The sequence below is a fragment of the Protopterus annectens genome, chromosome 6.part0 (assembly GCF_019279795.1).
Source record: "Protopterus annectens isolate FY-2018-M chromosome 6.part0, PAN1.0, whole genome shotgun sequence".
Taxonomy (NCBI): domain Eukaryota; kingdom Metazoa; phylum Chordata; order Ceratodontiformes; family Protopteridae; genus Protopterus; species Protopterus annectens.
The window spans coordinates 341425375-341445683 of record NC_056737.1 but is presented as its reverse complement, the minus strand read 5'-3'; the positions used below and the strand labels follow the sequence as shown (position 1 = coordinate 341445683).

General features: G+C 44.9%; 1 protein-coding gene across 1 annotated transcript in view; it reads right to left on the bottom strand.

Annotated features, from left to right (window-relative positions):
• Positions 1 to 20309, bottom strand: part of LOC122804310 (galactocerebrosidase-like) — a 553356-nt gene that overhangs the window by 197448 nt on the left and 335599 nt on the right. The gene's annotated exons all lie outside the window — the stretch shown is intronic.

The window sequence follows — 20309 nt, the reverse complement described above, 5'->3', positions numbered from 1 at the left end:
ACCTAAAAAAAAAAAAAAAAAAAACGCTCTAGGAACATAAACCATAATGTTAAATAGGACGTGCTGGAGGGATAGATTCCTGACCCAGAGACTCCACATGCTTTGGAACAAAATTCCAATTCAGGCAGAGCCCCTCACTAGCACTTTTCAAGAGAAACCTTATCGGGTGGATAGGAAACAGAAAATTTACCCCAGGGATCACTGCAGTGGCTCTGCTGGACAGAGGCACAAGGAACTAATGGCTCTGCTGGTCAGAGTCACAGGGAACTAATCTAAAGGGGTGGCAAAAGCCAACACACTCTGGCTAGGCTTATAAATGCTGGCAAAAATGAAACGGTTACCCAATGGGTAGGTCACTTGTAAAATATGGAAGGAAACACGAACCAGAGTACAAATCCAACAGCTTCTTTAATCCAGCTACACACACTAAGCGCTTTCACCATACAAATGGCATCTTCAGAGTGAGTAGTAACCACAAACCAACTCATTAAATACACATATCAATTAATCAATCAAGCATAAATTAATACAATCACACTTTTCTTAAAGCAAAACATAATTCATACATCATATTCAACCTAAATATGGCCCTGTCCCATAAACAGATAAACATAATGTCTATAATATAGGCTTATAATGCCCTTGGGAAGATAGCCTAGTACTTACCTATGAACCTACATATCCCACCTGTGGATTAGAAGTTTGAATGAGTTGGGTTCCAGTTTCCACTCGTGTGGGTCCAGTAGATTTCTGCTTAAGAGCAGCCAGAGTGACAGCATGCATGATCGTTTTGCTTACCGGGCAGGAATTGAGCTTGCAGGTGCACTTGATTGCTCAAGGCTGTGTTCCACAGGGCCATGGCTAACCTGTAGAGTGGGTAGGAATGAGTTGAGTTCCACCCTGCTTGTTTATGTACCACATAACTGTGGTGTTGTCTGTCTTTATCAGGAGTTGTCCTGGAAGGAGAAGGTATTTGAAGGCTGTCAGAGCATTCTGTACAGCTAACATTTCTTTTGGATTGATATGCAGGGGAATTTGTTCTGGGCACCATTTGCCTTGAATGCATTTGCCTGCCATGTGAGCCCCCCATGCATAGTCTAATGTGTCTGTTGTCAGGGTTTGGGCAGCGAGGGGTTGAGTGAAAAGAAGTCCCTTGTTGTGGTTGCATGCCTCTGTCCACCAAAGGAACTCTGCCCTTAGGCAAGGAATGATAGGAATCACTGTTTGCATAGGTTCATAGGTTCATAGGTTCATACTAGGCTATCTGCCCGAGGGCATTTACAAGCCTAGCCCATCGTTTTGTGGCTTACGCCACCCCTTTAGTATGGGGAACTATACCCATTATTTTGCTGTGCCTCTGTCGAGCAGTGACACTGAGGTTATCCCTGGGGTATATCTGTGATCTCCCATCCATTGGTCAAGATTTCTCTTGAACAAGGCCAGCGAGGTGCTCTGCCTCACATGTACCAGGATTTTGTTCCACAGCATAGGGAGTCTTTGGGTGATGAATCTATCCCTCCAGCACGTCCTATTAATAGCCGTGTCAAGGTTTAAGTCTCCGCCCTTGTGGCTCTGATGGATCTAGATTTTTGAGGTGAAGCATATTCATCAAATCTGGGTTTGACATGGCCTTGTATGTTAGGCAAAGGTCACCTCTGAGCAAGCGGTGCGACTGAATAGAGCTGGAGTTCTTTCAGTCGGGCAGCATAGGACAGATTTTGAGACCCTTTATCCTTTTGGTGAGGAACTTTTGTGGCCTCTCCAGCTGCTGCAAGTGTCGGGTCAGATACATTCGAATGGGGCATTGTACTCAATCATTGGTCTGATGAGTGATGAGTAAAGGAGACTATGACCTCCCTTGATCTAGATGAGAATCCCTTCATGATAAGGTGGGCAATGTAGAAGGTCTTCCTAACTACTTTAGCTACATGGGTGTCGAATGACAGACTACTATCAACCTGGGTCCCCAGGTCCCTGATAACTTCTTCTGTGCTCAGTGGATTGCCACCTATTTGGTAGCTAGGGGTAACCTTGTTTTCCCGAAGGGTATGACTATGCATTTTTGGCATTTAACTTTAGGCCGTGGCTCTGGCACCAGTTATCCATTTCTGTGAGACCCTTCTGAAGGATATCTGTATCAGATGTGTTTTCTACTATGGCCCAGTTTGCAGTCATCTGCAAACTTTGTCAGCCATAACCCTCCTGTGTTTGCTTGTACTTGGAAAAGTAGATGCCAAACAAGAGTGGGCCCAGGACTGAGCCCTGTGGGACACCACTTGTGACAGGCTTTGAGTCTGACATGGCGCCAGCAACTCTGACCCTGTGGGTTCTGTCACTCAGCCAGTTTGCAACCCATCTTGTGATGTATGGGTTGACATTTAAGCTGATGAGTTTTTCAATGATACCCGAGTGGGGTATTGTATCGAAGGCCTTAGCCAGATCGAGGTAGGCTGTATGGACTGCCTTTCCCTCATCAATGGCTTTGGTGACTGTTTCGAAAAAGTCAACCAAGTTTAAAAGGCATGATCTGCCTTTGACAAAGCCAAACTGGGTTGGATCCAAAGTCTGCAATCTCCCTATGTCTTTATTTATGAGGTCCATTGTGATCCTCTCCATGGCTTTGCAGATAAGGCCTGTCAAGCTAATGGGATGGTAATTTCCAGGGTCGGTGGAGGCACCGCCTTTGTGAAGTGGTACCACAGTTGCAGTGCGCCACTCCTGGAGTGCGTATCCAGAGGTAAGACTTTGATTAAACAGCTGTCCTAGCTGTGGGTTTAATTCCTCATTGAGTTCATGGAGCACACAGCCGGGGACACCATCAGGTCCCATGGATGCTGTGTTTTTTGCTTTGGAGAGAGCAGTTCTCACTTGGGCGCTGGAGATGTTTGGGGGGCTGCAATCGTTTGGTATAGATATCTCACCGTTTGGGGAGGGGAGAAGTTTGCACTGAACCTGTCAGCCAGTATGTTGGCAATGTCTGTAGGATCAGTAATCTTCACATCATTTTGAACTAGCTCTGAGCATATCTGGGAGTTTCCTCCCAGGTTTCTAACATAGCTAAAGAAGGCCTTATGATTGTCTTTTGAGTCTTTAGCTATTTTTCTCTCGAAATTTGCTTTGGATGATTTTATGAGAGCTCTTAGTTTTTTACTTATAGTGATCAAGGGTGTCTTACCTTTTAAGGATTTTGCTCTACCTTGTAGTAGCTTCCTCCTTTTGTTGTAGAGTTTGTTTATGGCTGGGGTCCACCAGACTGGACGCTTGCCTTTGGTACAAAGAGTCTTTGTTTTGCTTGGGATTGCCTTATCCATGCAGTCCTGCAGGTGCTGGTAGAAGGCATTTGTAAGTGATTCAGCGGCTTAAGTACTGTTTTCCGCCGGCTCGGGGGCCTTAAAGGAGACCACACTAGTCTTTAGAAGTGTGAAGTCGGCTTTTGAGAAATTCTTTACTGTGGTCTTTTTTATTTCAGGTGGGGGTGGGATGAGGACCTCCAGCGAGATTAGTTTGTGGTCTGATCTCACCAGTGAGGGGTACACCTCCGGTGTTGAACATTGTGCTCCCATGTTCGTGATGATGAGATCAAGTATGTTATCTCCTCTTGTGGGGATGGTGACTAGTTGTTCCATGGCATTTGAGTTTATGAATTCCAGGAACTTTTGGGCTAGGGTGTTTGGGCTTGAGTAGTGTTCCCAGTCTATATTAGGGTAATTGAAGTCACCTAGTATGATGGTGTTTGGTGATGCATTTATCCCCTCTAGTGTTTTCAGGAAGGCCATGTGAGGTTCCTGAGTTTGTGAGGGTGGCCTGTAACATGCTACAATTTGCAGAGCAGTCTTGCCTATGGTTAATTGCACCTGGATGGTCTCCGATGCATCGTGCGTTGCCACCAGTCTTGAGGTGTGGGTGTCCTTGATGAATATGGATACCCCCCCTCCTTTCTTGGTATTGTCCGGATTTTGGGGCCGGAACGCATGATATGAGGTTTGTCTTGAGAATGTTGACACCACAGACTTTTTAAGTACCATTGAAGTTTCCTCATATGCAGTCTTGCATATGGAATTAGTAGAATGCAAGAGGCCATGAACCCTAGGGCTTGCAGTATTTTTCTTGCAGATAGCCAAGTTTTGGTGGCCATTAGTTTGAAGTAGTTTGTCAAATAAGCCTGCTTTTCTGGAGTGAGGAATGCCATCTGGGAAGTTGTGTTCAAGCTTGCTCCCAGGAATACAATCTTTTGGCTGGGCACCAGTTGTGATTTATTTTTGTTGATGGTGTACCCCAGAGAAGTTAGGAGTCTCTTTACAAATGCCAGGTGCTGAAGTAGCAATTCCTGTTTGCCTGAATCAGGCAGTCGTCAAAGTATGGGTAAATTTGAATATTTCTCTGCCTGCAGTATGCAATGTCTGGAGCCAGGCACTTTGTGAACACCCTGGGCTCAGTAGATAAGCCAAAGGGAAGTGCAGAGAACTGATAGTGCATAGAGCCTGCCCTGAAACGTAGATATTTCCTGAAAGATTCCCTTATGGGGATGTGCAGAAAGGATTCTTTTAAGTCTAGGGTGACTAGCCAGGCGTCCTTAGCTAGCACAGGAAGAAGCTGTTGCTTTTTGAATTTTGGGACCATCAGGAAGGTGTTGAGAATTGACATATCCAGGATTGGGTGCCAACAGCTCTCTTTTCTGGGCACCAGGAACAGTCTGGAGTAGAAACCCTGTCCCCTTTGCTCTCTTGGAACAGGTTGAATAGCCATGATACTGAGAAGAGAAAGTACTTGCTTTTGAGCCTCTGCCCACTGGTTTGGAGGAAGGTCTGGCATCCCACTTGGGGTTGGCAGTGAGTGGAAGTAGAATTTGTATCCCTGGGATACAATGTTTAGGACACACTGGTCTTGGGTAATGGACATCCAGTTTTCTGCATGCAGGGTGAGTTTTCCTCCTAGGTGTGCCAGTACTTGGACATGGCTGGGGAGGATGATGGTCAAGTCATTGTGAATTATTCCCGTAAGGAGGTGGCTTACCACTCCCTGTTTTTGAGGTGGGAGCACTCCATTGTTTAGATCTCTGCATACAGTGAGACTGTAGTCTTGGTGGTCTGTCGCCCCTGGGTTTGGACTGAGAAGGCCTGGGAGGGACTGGAAAGGACCAGTTTTTAGAAGGCCAATGCCTACTGAATCTAGGTGGCTGCACCTGTAAGAAATCTTTAACAGTTTGCATAGATTTAGCTTTTTCCTCCATCTTTTTGAGAACTTCTGCTTTTGTGCCAAACAAATGTTCCTGGTTTAATGGAGCATCTAATTATTTTGCTTTGACATGGCAAGATTTGTTCCTTCAGCCAAGCATGCCTTCTCAGTACCGACCCAGTGACATCAGCCCTGCAAGATGCCTCTAAGACATCAAAACCACACTGCAAAGTATGTTTACTAACTCGGTTTGCAGAATGCATTAACTCTTGTAAATTTTTATTTTCTGTACAATCTGGAAGTAACATTTTTTGTTTAATTAGTACCATAATATGCTGGTGCTTCAACATGTGAAACTGGCAATTCAAAGCCATGACAGCAAGAGTTGCACAGGTATCTACCTTCTTATCCCATCTGTCTAAAGCTCTAGAATTCCCTGTCTGAAGGAGTAGAGGTTTTGGCTGTAGTAGCCTTAATGCCTTTAGGTCCCTGGGAAATGGTCTCTGGATCCACAGTGGGATTCTTAGAGAGAAATTTGTGAGAGTCAGGTACTCTGTAGTACCTGTCAGGCTTTCTAGGAGCTGGTGGTAAAGTATCAGGAGTAAGACTGGATTCCATGAAGACATCATCTACAATATCCCAGGACAGGGGGTATAGCTAGAGGCCTGTACTGAGGCAAGTCTAAAAATTCTCTGAGTCTCTTTTTGGACTGAGGGTAGTCCTGGCATTCCCAGCAGAAATGCTCTCAATGTATGCAAGGTTTTACCAAAAGAAAAATCCTCTGGAGGGGAGGCAGAGGGAATGGAATCCTTTGCATCTGAATCCTAATAGGTAGATAAGGGTAGGCCCTGGTAATCAGAGGGATCAGTCATTGGACTCATGGTTTGTAGAATCAGAAGGAAGATCAATTCTTTGTTTTTTAGAGGGGGAAGGTTGGCTTCCCCTAATTAAGGTTATAAGGTCTTCAGCCATTCTAAGCATTTGTTTCTGTGGCATGGGAGCTTGAGCATGCGCTTTGGTTGTCGGTTTTCTAGGCGTAGTGCAAACTCTGGGCCTGAGAAACTCAGTAGTTTTAGTCAAAAATGAAGTTGTCGGATTAATACGAACATCGGAAGGTTGGAATACACCTTCAGAAGCCGGTGCCTGCACAGCGGCTCCGGACCCTTCCAAGGTACAGACATCCGCAGGTTCCATAGTTGAAGCATCTCACGGCATACCGGACTCCAAATGGGTCTCAGCAGAGGCCTGCAAATCTGTAGAAGCGGGTATCAGGGGCTGTGAAAATGCCTCACTGAGTACCGGCGGACTGGCAACTAGCTTAACGGAAGTGTCGTCGGCATTTTTGGACCTATGCGGTCTATCTCTCTTTATCCTTACGTTTTTTTGGAAAATCGGTAGTCAGATGGCTTGTCAAAGCCATTTCGGAATACAGAGAATGAGAGCAAAAGAATTTAGCAACAAAGATAGCCCGACGATGAATAGTTCAAGCATTAAACAAGGCACAAAACCAACGGCGTGCAATGTTGTGGTCTGGGCCTAAACAGGCGACGCAGTAAAAATGAAAATCTCTGAGGTATTTGCTTTCCACAAGCAAAACAATTATTAACTTTTTCTGACATTGGTTAGAGCAAGAAAAAATGACCCCCAACGGCGTACTTAGCTTTAGAAGACTTCAGGTTTGAAACTCTAACAACAAAAATTTCAGGAAGCGGCCGACCGGCACTTGCAAACTGCTTCTACTTTGGACTCCCGCACAGCAAGAAAAGCTGATATAATGGCATCGGCTGCATGTTTTATACCCAGACGACTTGTCGTCATGGAATAGGCGACAGCATCCGATGGAGAAATCCCAAGACTCTGGTATTCGGGCTGACTGAGGGCTACCTGAAGGCAGATAACCCAAGTGTGATGACTGCAACAGTGAAACATGAAGAACATCTGGGGGTTCTCTGATCAGGGGTCTGAGAAGAAAGTTACCTTTGAGGAAAGCTTTACACAACCTATGAGATATAATAGGAACTCCTATTTCTCCAGAATGGAAATTAGAAATGGCTGCCAACTGAACTCTGATGGTAGCTGCTGCAGCTTTTTCATCAAAAAGTTTAGAAAGAAATTCTAGAATTGCAGTAATAGGAGCTGTAAAAGGTTATATATTCTGTCCCACAGCCCAGCATGAAAATCTCTTTCACTTACTGGAATACAGTCTCCTCGTGGAAGGTTTGTGGGACGAGGTGAGAATATGACTCACTGCATGGGAAAGGGAGTAACACCTAGCCAAGCGTTGAACTGGAGCAACCATGCTGTCAACTTGAGGGTTCGGATAGATGGATGGAACTCCCCTAAAAAGTGGGTCAAGAGATCTGGAATTGGATCCAGAATCCAAGGTTCCTCCAGCAGATGGGTCCAAAGAAAGGGGAACCAAACTTGTCGAGGCCAGTAAGGAGCAATGAGGATCATAAAGCTTTTTGAAGAGCTGGCTTTCTGCAGTACTTTGGGAATTAGAGGAAAAGGGGGGAAAAGCATAGAGAAGTCCCGTGGGCCATTCTTGAACCAGTGCATCTCTGGGTGACTTCCCCAGAGGGGGAATGAGGGAAAAGTAGTTGCTGCATTTGGCATTCATGGACGTGGCGAAAAGGTTGCAGCAAGGCTGGCCCCATTTCTGGAAGATCTTTTCCACAATCTCTGTCTTCAGGAAGCACTCGTGAGGCAACAGAACAGCTCTGCTGAGTTTGTCTGCTATTACGTTGGATTTCCCCGGGATGTGCATTGCTATCAGAAAACATTGAGAAGCGATCGCCCATTGCCAAACTCGTTGTGCCTCCTGACATAGTGGGTAAGATTTGGTTCCTCCCTGCTTGTTTATATACCACACTACTGACATTGTCTGTCTGAAATGCAACTGTCCCCATGGGTAGAGAGTCCTGAAATGCCTGCAATGCGTAGAGCACTGCTCTCATCTCCAAGACGTTGACGTGCAAGTGGCTTTTGTGTTCTTGCCATAGGCCATGGACTATGGACTGTCATCCCCAGATAATGCCCCCCCCCCCCGACCTGGGAAGTGTCCGTGGTCAGTATTGCATTCAGCTGGAGAAAAACAAGAGGACGGCCCTGATACAACTGGTCTGTCTGCAGCCACCAAAGGAGATCTTTTTTGCAAGATTCCGTGATGACAATCTGATGTGAAAGAGGAATATCTTGCACTGACCACTGAGCAAATAGTAATCACTGCAGGACTCTCATGTGTAGCCGTGCTGGGTGAAGAACAGCTGCTGCCATCGTACCCAGAACTTCCAGCACTTATCTGGCCTGAACTTTCTTCTTTGATAATCAAACTTCTGACTTGCTGATGAAGGGACTGTACTCTGTCTGGGGTAAGCTTTGCAGTCATATTTTTTTAATCCAATTCTGCGCCTAAGAAGGTAACATGCTGAGACAGCGACAAGGCAGATTTTTTTTAAATTACTGTGATGCCTAGTCTGGTGCAACATGACATTGTTTCATCTCTCACCCGTAGTAGTAGATGCTTGGTGGTGATGGAGAGGAGCCAGTTGTCTAGGTATGGAAACACCTGTGTACTTAATAAAGGATTTGCGACTGGAAACAGACTGCCTGCCTTGCTTGGATTACTTTTGACTACTTAGTAATGCTGTACAATTATATATTTTCTATTATTACTTTTTGTTTTGTTTTGACTTAAGATGAGCTTACGTTCACTACTTCTACTACTATTGTCTGATCTGATTAATATACAGTGATTAACTAGAAATATATGGACTGAAAATCTTCCACACAGAGAAGTTTCTTACACTGTTTTGAAACATCCAGAATCCCTGACGTCTCAAGTGAGGCGTGACTGCTGCCATGCATTTGGTGAACACTCTGGGGGGCTGTAGTGAGACCAAAGGGCAGGGCTCGAAATTGGTAATGACTGGCTCCCAGCCAAAAGTGTAAATGTCTCCTGGATCGCCTGTCCATCTTTATATGGTAGTACGCATCCTAGAGATCTATTGTGCACATCCAATAGTCTTTCCCGATAAACGGGAATATTGATTGGAGAGTGACCATCTGAAACTTTGACTTCTTCACTGCTTTGTTTAGCTTGCTGAGATCTAGAATGGATCTCCAGTCCCCTGTCTTTTCTAGAACTAAAAAGAATCTTGAGCAAGTTCCGGACCCAATTTGGTCTGCAGGGATCCCTTGGATGCCTCTTGTTCCTAGCAATGAGAGAATCTCTTGTGTTGCATGGTCCTTTTGACTGGGTGGGACGTCTTGTAAGGATCGGTTTACTGGGGGGAGGAATGGAAAATGGTATGTAATAGCCTCTGGATGTAATTGTTTGTACCCAATTGTCCTGGGAAATGTCCTGCCAGATGCTTGGGTACAGTGACAATCGACCCCCGACTGCCTCTAGAGAAGAGCAGGTGGGCCTCCCTTCAGGAGTGCTGGAAGGGCCTGTCAGAGAACATATCTCGGTCACCCTGATTCTGTGGACCCCCTTTGCCACGAGGTCGGTGTCTTCCATTATAACTTCCCCCATCTGCCCCTGGGGGAAGAGTCACCACGTGCGTCAGAAAAACCTTTTTGGGACTTGCGGAACCACATCTTTCTGCCCTTTTGACCTTTGGGATAAGATCTAGATGGGGCAGAAAAATGGTCACCAATTGCAGACAAAGTTTTTCCATCCTGCTCACACCTGATCAAAGTATCTTTCATCTTTGGTCCAAAAAAGGACAAACTGTCAAATGGGGCATTGGTGAAGGAAGACTTGAAGGGTTCGGCAAAATTGCAAAGGCGCATTCAGGAATGTCTCCTCAGGGAAATTCCTGTTGCAGCTGATTTGCTCGCTCCATCAGCCGCATATGAATCAATCTCATGGAGGAGTTTACGATGGAATTGAGGGTAGAGAGCTGAGAGGATACTTTGTCCGCGGACCCTGAAGCTACACTACATTGACGGGTACATCCAAGTTGTTTGAGAAGATCCCTTTGAAGTCTCATAAAATGGGTAAGGTAATTCAGTGACCGGAGGGCGAAGGCTGCTGAAGAAAAAACACACTTTCCATATCTGTCCATAGTCCTGGACTCTTTGTTAGGAGGATTAACAGATGAGGAGGTCTCTGATAGCTCCTTCTTGGTGGCTGCTGCCACCACTATCGCATCTACAGGGACACCCTTAGTCAAAAATTCCTTCTCTGAAGGAGCAGTGATAAATTTGTTAGGCCTCGTCGGAACAGGCTCCACTGTATCAGGCGATGTCCAGACTTTACGAGATATGATGCCTAACAGTTGGTCATATGGGGGAGTCACCCAGGAGGTGGAAGGGCAAGACCCAAAAGCCTCCAGGTACACAGATTCATCTTCAGAAGGGTTGGTGGGCTTCCAGCCACCCCTCTGTTTCAGGATCTCAAGGATGTCTGCAAAGGAGACATCCTCAGAGGAGGACCGGGGGGACCCTTCTGACTCATCCAAATCGATATCAGAAGTGACAGACTCAGGGGAGTCTATGTGCTTCCTCTTGCAAAGTCTCTTCCGAGGGATTTCCTCAGAAGGGTATTCTGGAGAAGTTTCAGAAGAAACAATGCCACCTGCAGGGGCTTCCCCCCCCCCCCACTCCGAGGAGACCCTCCACTCCAAAGAGACAAAAGGAAGACTCCGAAGCTGAGCAGGTGTCTCCAAAACTGAGGTAGGAGCAGAGCTCAACCTAGCCGAGGCAGCAAAGGGCAGAGTCGGGACGGACGACTGTCTGCGCCAGCTTCCCTCCCCATACCTGACTGGCAAGTGTCGGCTCCTAGACTCCTCGACATCGGAAGGAGCCGATGACATCAGAGTCAAAGTTGGAACCAAAGATGCCAAAGGTGGTCTCGGCGCTGACAGTTCCGCTGCTATCAGATCCAAACTCTCTGGCTCCAAAGACTCCTGAGTGATTGGAGGAGGAAGCAATTTAGCAAGCTTCATACAGGATCAAAGCAATCTCTTCACCACCTGCTCCACGTCTTCATCAGACAAACACCTGGAAGAAGGGGTGAACAAGGAAGGAGATCTACCTCTCTCCAGGATAAGAGATCTCAGTGTTGAAGATATCTCCACCAATAAAGGAGACCAACTCCTCGATACTTTTGTCAGCTCCATGGACACTTTTGGCACCGAAGAAGTAGTTCCAGGTCTCTCAGAATCGAGAGCCCTCGGTTCTGATGACACAATCTTTTTTGGTGGCTCCAAAACTGGAGCTGTTGTAGCCGGTCGTTTGGTTGACTTTGACTGGGCTGAAGAAGGGGAGGATGATTTGGAGCTCTGGGACTTGTCTAAAGCTTCCTGAAAAGGCCCTTGCCATTAACTTATTTCTGTGCTCATGGAGCACCCTGCTACTGAACCCGTGACATATGGTGCAGGGGTTCTGTAAGTGGAAGTGGAATGTGCAATAAACACAACTCATGTGCCCATCTGTAAGAGACATCTTTTGTGTCCATCTAGCGCACTTTTTGAACCCTGACTGCTTCTGCTATCCTCGTCTTTGGACATTATGCGGTAAGAAAAACAAGGCCAACACTATAGAAAAAGAAACTACCTCTATATTTTTTTTAATAGCAACAAGCAGGAAGAAGGAAAGGAAAAAGAAGAATCCTCTAACTTAAATGGATTCTACTACAGAGACAGGACAGGGAAACACAGGGGAAGCGGCCCTCTAACTTAAATGGGCCAGGAGAGCCCTCTAAGTTAAATGGAAACTCTCATCGGGTTCGGGAAGGGGTTTTATCACTAACTACAGTTACCTAACGCAGACAACATGACAAATTAACTCTCTAGAAATAAAGGGAGTGGAAGGAAAGAGTTTTAGATAAATTAAACTAACAAAAATTATACTTGGCCAACGAGCCAGCAGAAACACTTCTCGATCGCTTGAGCTGCAAACGAGATCCGGGGATGTGGCCTAGAGCATCATGGGATAAGGGTTAGCCATGAGCCAGTGGAAGCTCTCGAGCTTTAGTATTCGACCAAGTTGGAGCAGAGATCAGCTCTGAACCCAACCAGCAAGAACCCAACCAGCAAGAATTACGGTGAGATAGGACAACATAACATTAATGGTTTCATAAGATATGTTAGTGGATATCCAGTGTAAGACATCCTCTAGAATAGTTATGTTGTTTCCTAGAGGGATGTAGAGAGGGATTATGCATAATTTTTTGTGGCTATTGACTTTGAGCAAAAAGAGATTATAAGTTCTGCACTGTGAAATTTTGGTGGACTAACGGGGAGGAATAGAAAACAGAGTTCGAAAACAGAATAGCTACTACTACTACTACTACTACTGCTTTTTTATGTATTCTATCAGAACAAAGGATAGTTTAACCTTGGGGAAGAATTTCAGTACCTTTTATACTACACTTGAACCATGTTTTGCTGACTGTTATATCTGGAGAGTACTGAGTAATCCAGGAGTGAAATTCAGGTATTTTATTTAATATACTATGGATATTTATAGAAGCAGTTTTTAGATATCTGAGGGCTAGTGGTCTAGTGATGGATAGTACCATGTATGGAGAGTACCATGTATGGGTGGTGTGGATGTGGCATATGGTACTAGATTAGGGTGGCTACAACTGTAGAATAACTGTTGTTCAAGCAGTCAACCCAAAAGTTTCATATTGGGAATCAAAAGTTGGGGAGTCAAAGGATCTGACAACCCTTATGAAGAGACAATCTGCACTGAAGAAGCTTTTTATTTTTTTTATTTCATTTAACATTTGTTTACTGGGAAAGTCCAACTGCGACAGAGCCCATTTTCAGTGGAGGCCCAGGGAGAAAAGCTCCAGACGCATGTCTTTGGAATGTGGGAGGAAACCAGAGCACCCGGAGCAAACCCACGTGAACACAGGAAGGACATGCAGACTCTGCACAGAAGGGACCCCAGCTGAGAATCAAACCGGAAAGAACCTCTTGCTGTGAGGTGACAATGTTAAACCCTGCATCACCGCACCTCTCAGAAGCGGAGACCTTTGTAATCATCTGCCTGAAATAGTCACACTATATGACCTGGTGAAACTTTTTTCGCTTTCTCCTTAAAAGTCAAACATAGAATACATAAAAATAAACCCAGATACTAGCAACGGTGATCTACAGCAAGAACTCCACACTTGCTGGGTCTGCATGACTAAAATTTGATTCCTTTCTGATCGTCACTTGCAGTCAAAAAGAAGAGTGACACTTCACATAAGACTTGAAATTCAGAAGTAAAAGGATCGCTCAAAAAGTAGTTCTGCGGGGAGGCTTTACCACCACATTTCTGCTACATAATTCTTTTTTGACTAGGCTAGTAGCCTCTTTTCAAGGGAGACCAGAGCTGATATTTATACTACCAAGGGAAATTTGGCCAGGACATCAGGGAACTTCCTCTCCTCTTTTCAGCAGGTGCTGTGGGATCTTTTACATCTACATGACTACCACCACCTCAAGCAGATGGGATCATCTGAGAGATAACACACTAAGGAATACAGCAACCCCCTTATGCTGCGCTGTTGTGTCAGTAATCTTTCTACGTGGTGTGGGAATAGAACTCACAGCCTTCTGCACCAAAAATGAGTGTGCCACTTGTTGCACCACTAACACTTGTATATTAACTAATAGAATAGAGCATCTAGGGTTAATGAGAAATCCCAGAGATACTGAAATCTCAGTCTTTTACTACACATCAGAAGGAAGAAAGAAAATACCATTGTAGGTTTCCCCCTGAAAACAAGCTATTAGTGTAGTGGGCCTAAAATGTTGACGAAATGATAAATAAATAAAAACGCACACTATTGATTTGATAAGAGTTCTGATCACTAAAGTGTCACAGTTAAGTCTGGCACCCCCTCACAGTACATGGGGGGTTACAAACAAGGTTTCCACTTCACAAGTACTATAAATGTAATGAAAAGTGACATTTACATGCAAATTCTCACCTGCAAAAGGAGCCCATGCACTGTAAGATATACAGAGATGACAGACATTTATAATACTGTATATAATATTACCAGGTCAAAAAGCCAATTTATGCAAGCTTTGTGGCACACAGACATGAGTCTCTGAGTACAACCTAGATAACCCTTGTTCAAACAGTGGTCTGGGTTAAGGAGGAGCCAGCTGGGGGGGGGTGGGGGGGTAGTGAATTAGCCAGTGCCTACTCACCAGTCTGGGGGGAGGGAAGTAGTATGGTCTGCCACAGCACACTAGAAGGTACACCACCTAATAGAGGTCGGAGTATAAGGCCTTGTACAAGCAGAAGGCATGCAGTCACGTACCTGGAACTAAGGCAAGCATGGAAGTAGGTTTCAAAGGACCAGTATTACATGAACATATGTCAGCCAATGAAAGGTAATCGAGAACATGACAAAAATAATGAGAAAAAAGACTAATGGCAGCCTAAACGATGACCTCCCATTACTGTCTCTTACTTATGAGACGAAGTGTGGCTGTTGAAGTCACGGAAGAATAATGCTGGAAAAATAAGCTTGTGTGTACTGCTGAATGTAATGTTATAAAAAATGTGCACTGTGCCACTGCAAAAATTCAAAATTTGTATAATGGAGTAGTTTCAGACACTCTCTTAGCTGTACAATGAGCTTTGTCTCCAGTGACCTTGCTGGTAAGAATCTACTTGACTTGAGAAACAAGTTAACTGTAATGTGTGTACATCAGAACAAAGACTACCGCACTGCCAAATTTATATTTATTACCTAGTATGTGAAACATATACACATTGCATGCATTGTAATCCAACTGGTATACACAGTAGTAACAGGAAAATATTTTTCTTACTCTAAGGACATGCAGCACTAGAGGCTTCCAGAGTCACATGAACAAGCAGGAAGTAAATCAGCTGAAGGCGTGTTGCCCCTCTCCCACTTACTGGAACCCCCTTAAACAGAACAGAAAACAGTACAGTATGCTAATGAAAGTTACCTGGGGAGGGAGCGAAGCCCAGTCATGACAATGACATGGAAGAAGGGGACTTTGCTCTGAATGACCTTCTGGGCAGCACAGCAGCAAAGATGCCTCAGTTGCAGAAGCTTAAATAAATGTGCAAGTAACTGATGGTATATATAATAACCTGAAAATTGCTCAAAAATTGCTGAACGTTTCCCATATTTTGAGTCAACCAACAGTCAACTTTACATAATGACTAAAAGAAGGGAAGAGGTTGTTAAACAGCTCTTGTCACCCTAGACAGAGAGAAACATGGTGTTGAATTCCCTTTTCCAACTGTTAGCTGCAAGCCTCATAATTTTGGGACTATGACAGTGAATGTGGGAGAATATTAACTAAGTTTGAGGTAGTGGTCCCTTATTCTCTCTACTCTAAGGTAAACTGACCCCCAGAATTAACGTATATAGTTAGCAAGGTTTTAGGAGGTGTATATTCCATGTCAGGGGTTTGGGAGGGGAGTTTCTCCCTGTAAGACACTTTAAAAGTATAAAAGCAAGTTTTGTAATTTGCTGTTTAAAGGCTGAAATCAAGGTTTATTTTCCCCAGAAGTGTTAGGCTTGCAATATTAGGTCTTGCAGCTGTGATACAGAACAAAAACGAACACGTGGTTGTGTATCTGTTGTCTGTCTTGAAGTGGAGAAGACAAAGCAGCAGCAGCAGCAATGGACAGATTATTTTGCCCAGGGGTCTATGCAGCAGCAGAACAGCAGAGTGCCTCATACCACTGGATTTCTCCACAGAAACCTACCAAAGGCCAGGTATCACCATTGCCACAAGAGGAGATCCTATTCTAAAGGTTAGCCATAGAGCAGTTAGAGTCCTTATCCGAATCTAGTAGGGCACAGCAGCATGCATTAGCAATCCTAGTTTGCATCCCCAGATACTTAGATGCCATTTTCTTGCTGATGGCCAGTAAGGCCACTGTTAAAGAGTTTGTATTACCTTCTAGCTGGTTTATGACACCCAAATAAATTCATCCCAGATGAAATAATGCATCTTATGTCTCAAAAGATGGCAGCACTGTGGGAGGAATCTAAGGGAGGATTTGGAAAAAAAATAGCAAGTTAACAGAATGGTGGAAGTCGAATTTCAGTGTAAACAATTGCAAAGTCCTGTACTTTGGCCACAAAAACCCTAGTGTGAAGCAGCAACTATCGCGGGACTGGAACTAATGGCAACAGACAGGGCAAAGAATCTGGGAGCGTTGGTCATACCTAGATTATACAACCAGGAGGATACAACTTGCAGCAGAGTGAGAGGGCACTGAAATAGCGAACTGTACACTGGGATGTATCCTTAAGGGAACAGATTCCAGAAGCAAAGAGGTAACACTTATAGATTCATAGGTAGGTACTAGGATATCGGCCCAAGGGCCTAAGTATGCCTAGCCAACAAGACTCCCTGGCTTACGCCACCAAAGAAAGTTATTTTCCTGTGCCCCTGTTGAGCAGAGCCACAGAAGTGATCCCTGGGGTGTATTTCCCATTTCCCATCCACTTATCAAGATTGTTCTTGAAGAGTGCTAATGAGGAAAGTACAGTTTTGTACCTACCATAAATGTAGATGTTCGAGTGTAAACACTGCTGCAGTCATTACACTTGGGTTATCCTGCCGTCAGGCGGTCCCACAGTCGGCCTGAGTTCCAAAGTCTTGGTCCGGCGTCGGTTGCTGTCGCCTCCTCCCTGATGTCAGTGCGACAGGGGTATACAAGATGCAGCAGACGCCATTTTCTTCAGTTTTTCTTGCCCCAGATGTCAGGTGCCTCCAAATAGGTAGGCAATACAAATTGCTAGTAAAAAATACAAAAGAAAAGCAAACAACCCTTTTTAGTTACCAGCAAATACTCCCCATAGGTAATAAAGGGTATATGCCCTAGGTAAATACCAGAAAGTAAGAGGGGAAGGAGGGAGGGTAACCTGGACTGCAGCAGTGTTTGCACTCGAACATCTACATTTATGGTAGGTACAAAACTGTACTATGTTCATCGTGTTACACTGCTGCAGTCATTACACTTGGGTGGAATCCCAAAGCTGAGGTAGGGAGGCTGGATCTATAAGGCATTAGGGGTGGCTATAAGGCCCTGCAGTACAGCAGTGGTGAAACCAGCTCTGGATTTGGAGTATAAAGGCAAATGGTAATGTTTGGTGAAGGTATGCACAGAACTCCATGTTGCTGCTTCCAAAATATCCTTGGTAGGTACTCCTCTGAGGTAGGCAGTTGAAGTGGCTGTTGCTATGGTGGAGTGAGATCTGATGCTGCTACGTACAGGTTTCCCATGGTGGGTATAGCAGAAACGTATACAGTGTCCTATCCATTTTGAAATAGTCTGCTTTGAAATGGCTTTTCCCTATGCTCCTGCAGCGTATGCTACCAGTAATTGCTCAGATTTTCTGAAAGCTTTGGTTTTGTCCAAGTAGAAGCGTAACTGTCTGTGAATGTCCAAAGAATGTAGTAGTCTCTCCCCTTTGTTCTGTGGTTTTGGATAAAAAGTTGGCAAGTGAATAGTTTGGTTTAGAGCCACACTTGATACTACCTTTGGCATAAACGTAGGGTTGGTTCTTAAAGACACCCTGTCCTGGTGGAAGATGAGGAAATGTTCCACTGCCATTAGTGCCTGTAATTCTGAAACTCTTCATGCTGATGTTATTGCCAGTAGCAGAGCAGTTTTCCAAGAGATGTATTTTAATTCTGCTGTGTTAGCTGGCTCAAATGGAGGTAAAGTTAATTTTTCCGAAACAAAATTCAGGTCCCAAGTAGGTGTTGGTGCTCTACGGGGTGGTCTTATGTTTTTAGCCCCTCTGAGGTATTGTTTGAGCAAAGGATTAGAAAAAATTGGTGGATCCGTGTTGTAATGAGCAGAGATCGCTGAGGCGTGGATCTTGATGGATGAGAAAGAGAGGCCCTTGTCCAGCATCTCAGTTAAGCATTGCAGTATCTGAGGAATGTTTGGGACTAGAGGGTCAAGGCTGTGCGCTTGGTTCCAGGCACAGAATCTCTTCCATTTGTCCGAGTATGCTTTCCTGGTGCTAGGCCTTCTGGCCTCCAGAATGACATCCATAACAGCTTTGGAGAGAGGCATTGCTTGCTTGACTAAGGAATTTTCCATGCAGCTAGATTTAAGGTCTTTAGCTGGCTGTGAAGTATCTGATTCTTGTGCTGAGTCAGCAACTGTGGAATTTGTGGTAAAATCCAGGGTGGTTCTTGTGTCAAGTTCTTTAAGATTGGGTACCAGTGTTGGCGTGGCCAGTCTGGTGCAATCAATATCATTTTTGGCTCTTCCTGCCTGGCTTTTATGAGTACCTTTGGAAGGAGAGGTAAAGGGGGGAATGCATATACTTGTAGTTTTTTCCAGCTGAATGAGAGGGCATCCACTTTCCATGCTTGTGGATGGTAGCTCCTTGTGCAGAATTTCTGTAATTGGCAGTTATTTGGGGTAGCAAACAGATCTATGTCCGGGCTCCACCATTTTTGTGTTATTCTGAATATTTGTGGGTTCAGTTCCCATTCGTGTGGGTCCATAATGTTTCTGCTTAGGTCGTCTGCCAGTGTGTTTTTCTCTCCTGGCAGGAATTGTGCTTGCAGATGAACTTGGTAGTTTAGAGCTGTGTTCCACAAGGTCATGGCTTGTCTGCAGAGGGGGTAGGAGTGTGTGCCCCCTTGCTTATGTACCACATAACTGTGGTGTTGTCTGTCTTTAATAGTAATTGTCCTGGATGCAGTAGGTCCTTGAAAGCTATAATAGCATTTTGTACAGCTAGCATCTCTTTTTGATTGATGTGTAGATGTCTTTGCTCTGTGGGCCACTCACCCTGGATACATTTTCCTGCCATGTGTGCTCCCCAGGCGTAATCCGATGAATCTGTTGCCAGTGTCTGCCTGGCTGTGGGTTGAGTGAAAGGCTGTCCCTTGTTGAGGTGACAAGCTTGTGCCCACCATCGAAACTCCTGTTGTAGGCAAGGAATTAGTGGTATAACTGTTTCCAAACTTTGACAGTGTTGAGACCATACACTCTTTAGGTACCATTGTAGTTTCCTCATATGCAGTCTGGCATATGGAATTAGTAGTATGCAAGATGCCATGTAGCCCAAGGCCTGCAGAATTTTTCTTGCAGGGAGTTGGGTCTTTGTTGCCATTAATTGAAAATATTGAGTCAGTTGTCCTTGCTTGTCTGGCGTGAGATAAGCCATCTGGGCCGTTGTGTTCAAGCTGGCACCCAGGAATATTATCTGTTGTGAAGGCACTAGTTTTGATTTCTTTTCATTTACTGTGTACCCCAGGCAACAACTTTTTTACGTATGCCAGATGCTTTAGTACAATGTCCTTGCTCTCTGCTTGAATCAGGCAGTCATTCAGGTATGGATAAATTTGAATTCCTTTTTGCCTGCAAAATGCAATTACTGGTGCCAGGCACTTTGTGAAGACCCTGGGCGCAGTAGATAAGCCAAAGGGCAAAACAGAGAATTGATAGTGCATTGAACCAGCTAGAAATCTGAGGTATCTTCTGCAATTTTGTCTGATAGGGACATGCAGGTATGCTTCTTTGAGGTCCAAAGTCACGAGCCAAGCTTTCTTGCCCAGCATAGTGTCAACATCTTGAATTTCGGAACATCCAGGTAAGTGTTTAGTGTAGAAAGGTCCAGAATGGGTCTCCAGGCTTTGTGCTTTCTGGGAACCAGAAAGAGTCTCGAGTAAAATCCTTGTCCTTGTTCCTGTGGTGGTACCTTTTGAATAGCTCTCATGTCCATGAGTGCTGTAATCTGTTTTTGAGCCTCTGCCCATTGATTTGGTGGCAGATTTGGCATTCCTTTTAGCCTTGGAAAGGTGTGGAAATGGAACCTGTAACCTTGAGATACAATGTTGAGAACCCATTTGTCTTTGGTGATGCAATGCCAGTTGTGACAGAAAAGTGCCAGTTTTCCTCCTAAGGGGGCTGCCAAGAGAGAGCTGTTTGGCAGCTGTAGTGGAAAGTCATTGAGGCTGTTTTTTATACGGTTGAGGCCCGTCTTCCCCTTCTTTTTGGCCTGGTGTGCCCCATTGTCGAGGCCTGTAAGGGCCTTGCGTCTGACCTCTACCTCTTGGACGTCTGTATCTGCCCCTTTGAGGTCTATCTGTGACTGGAAAGGACCAATTCTTTGTTGGCCAATTTCTGCTAAAACGAGGGGTCTGAACCTG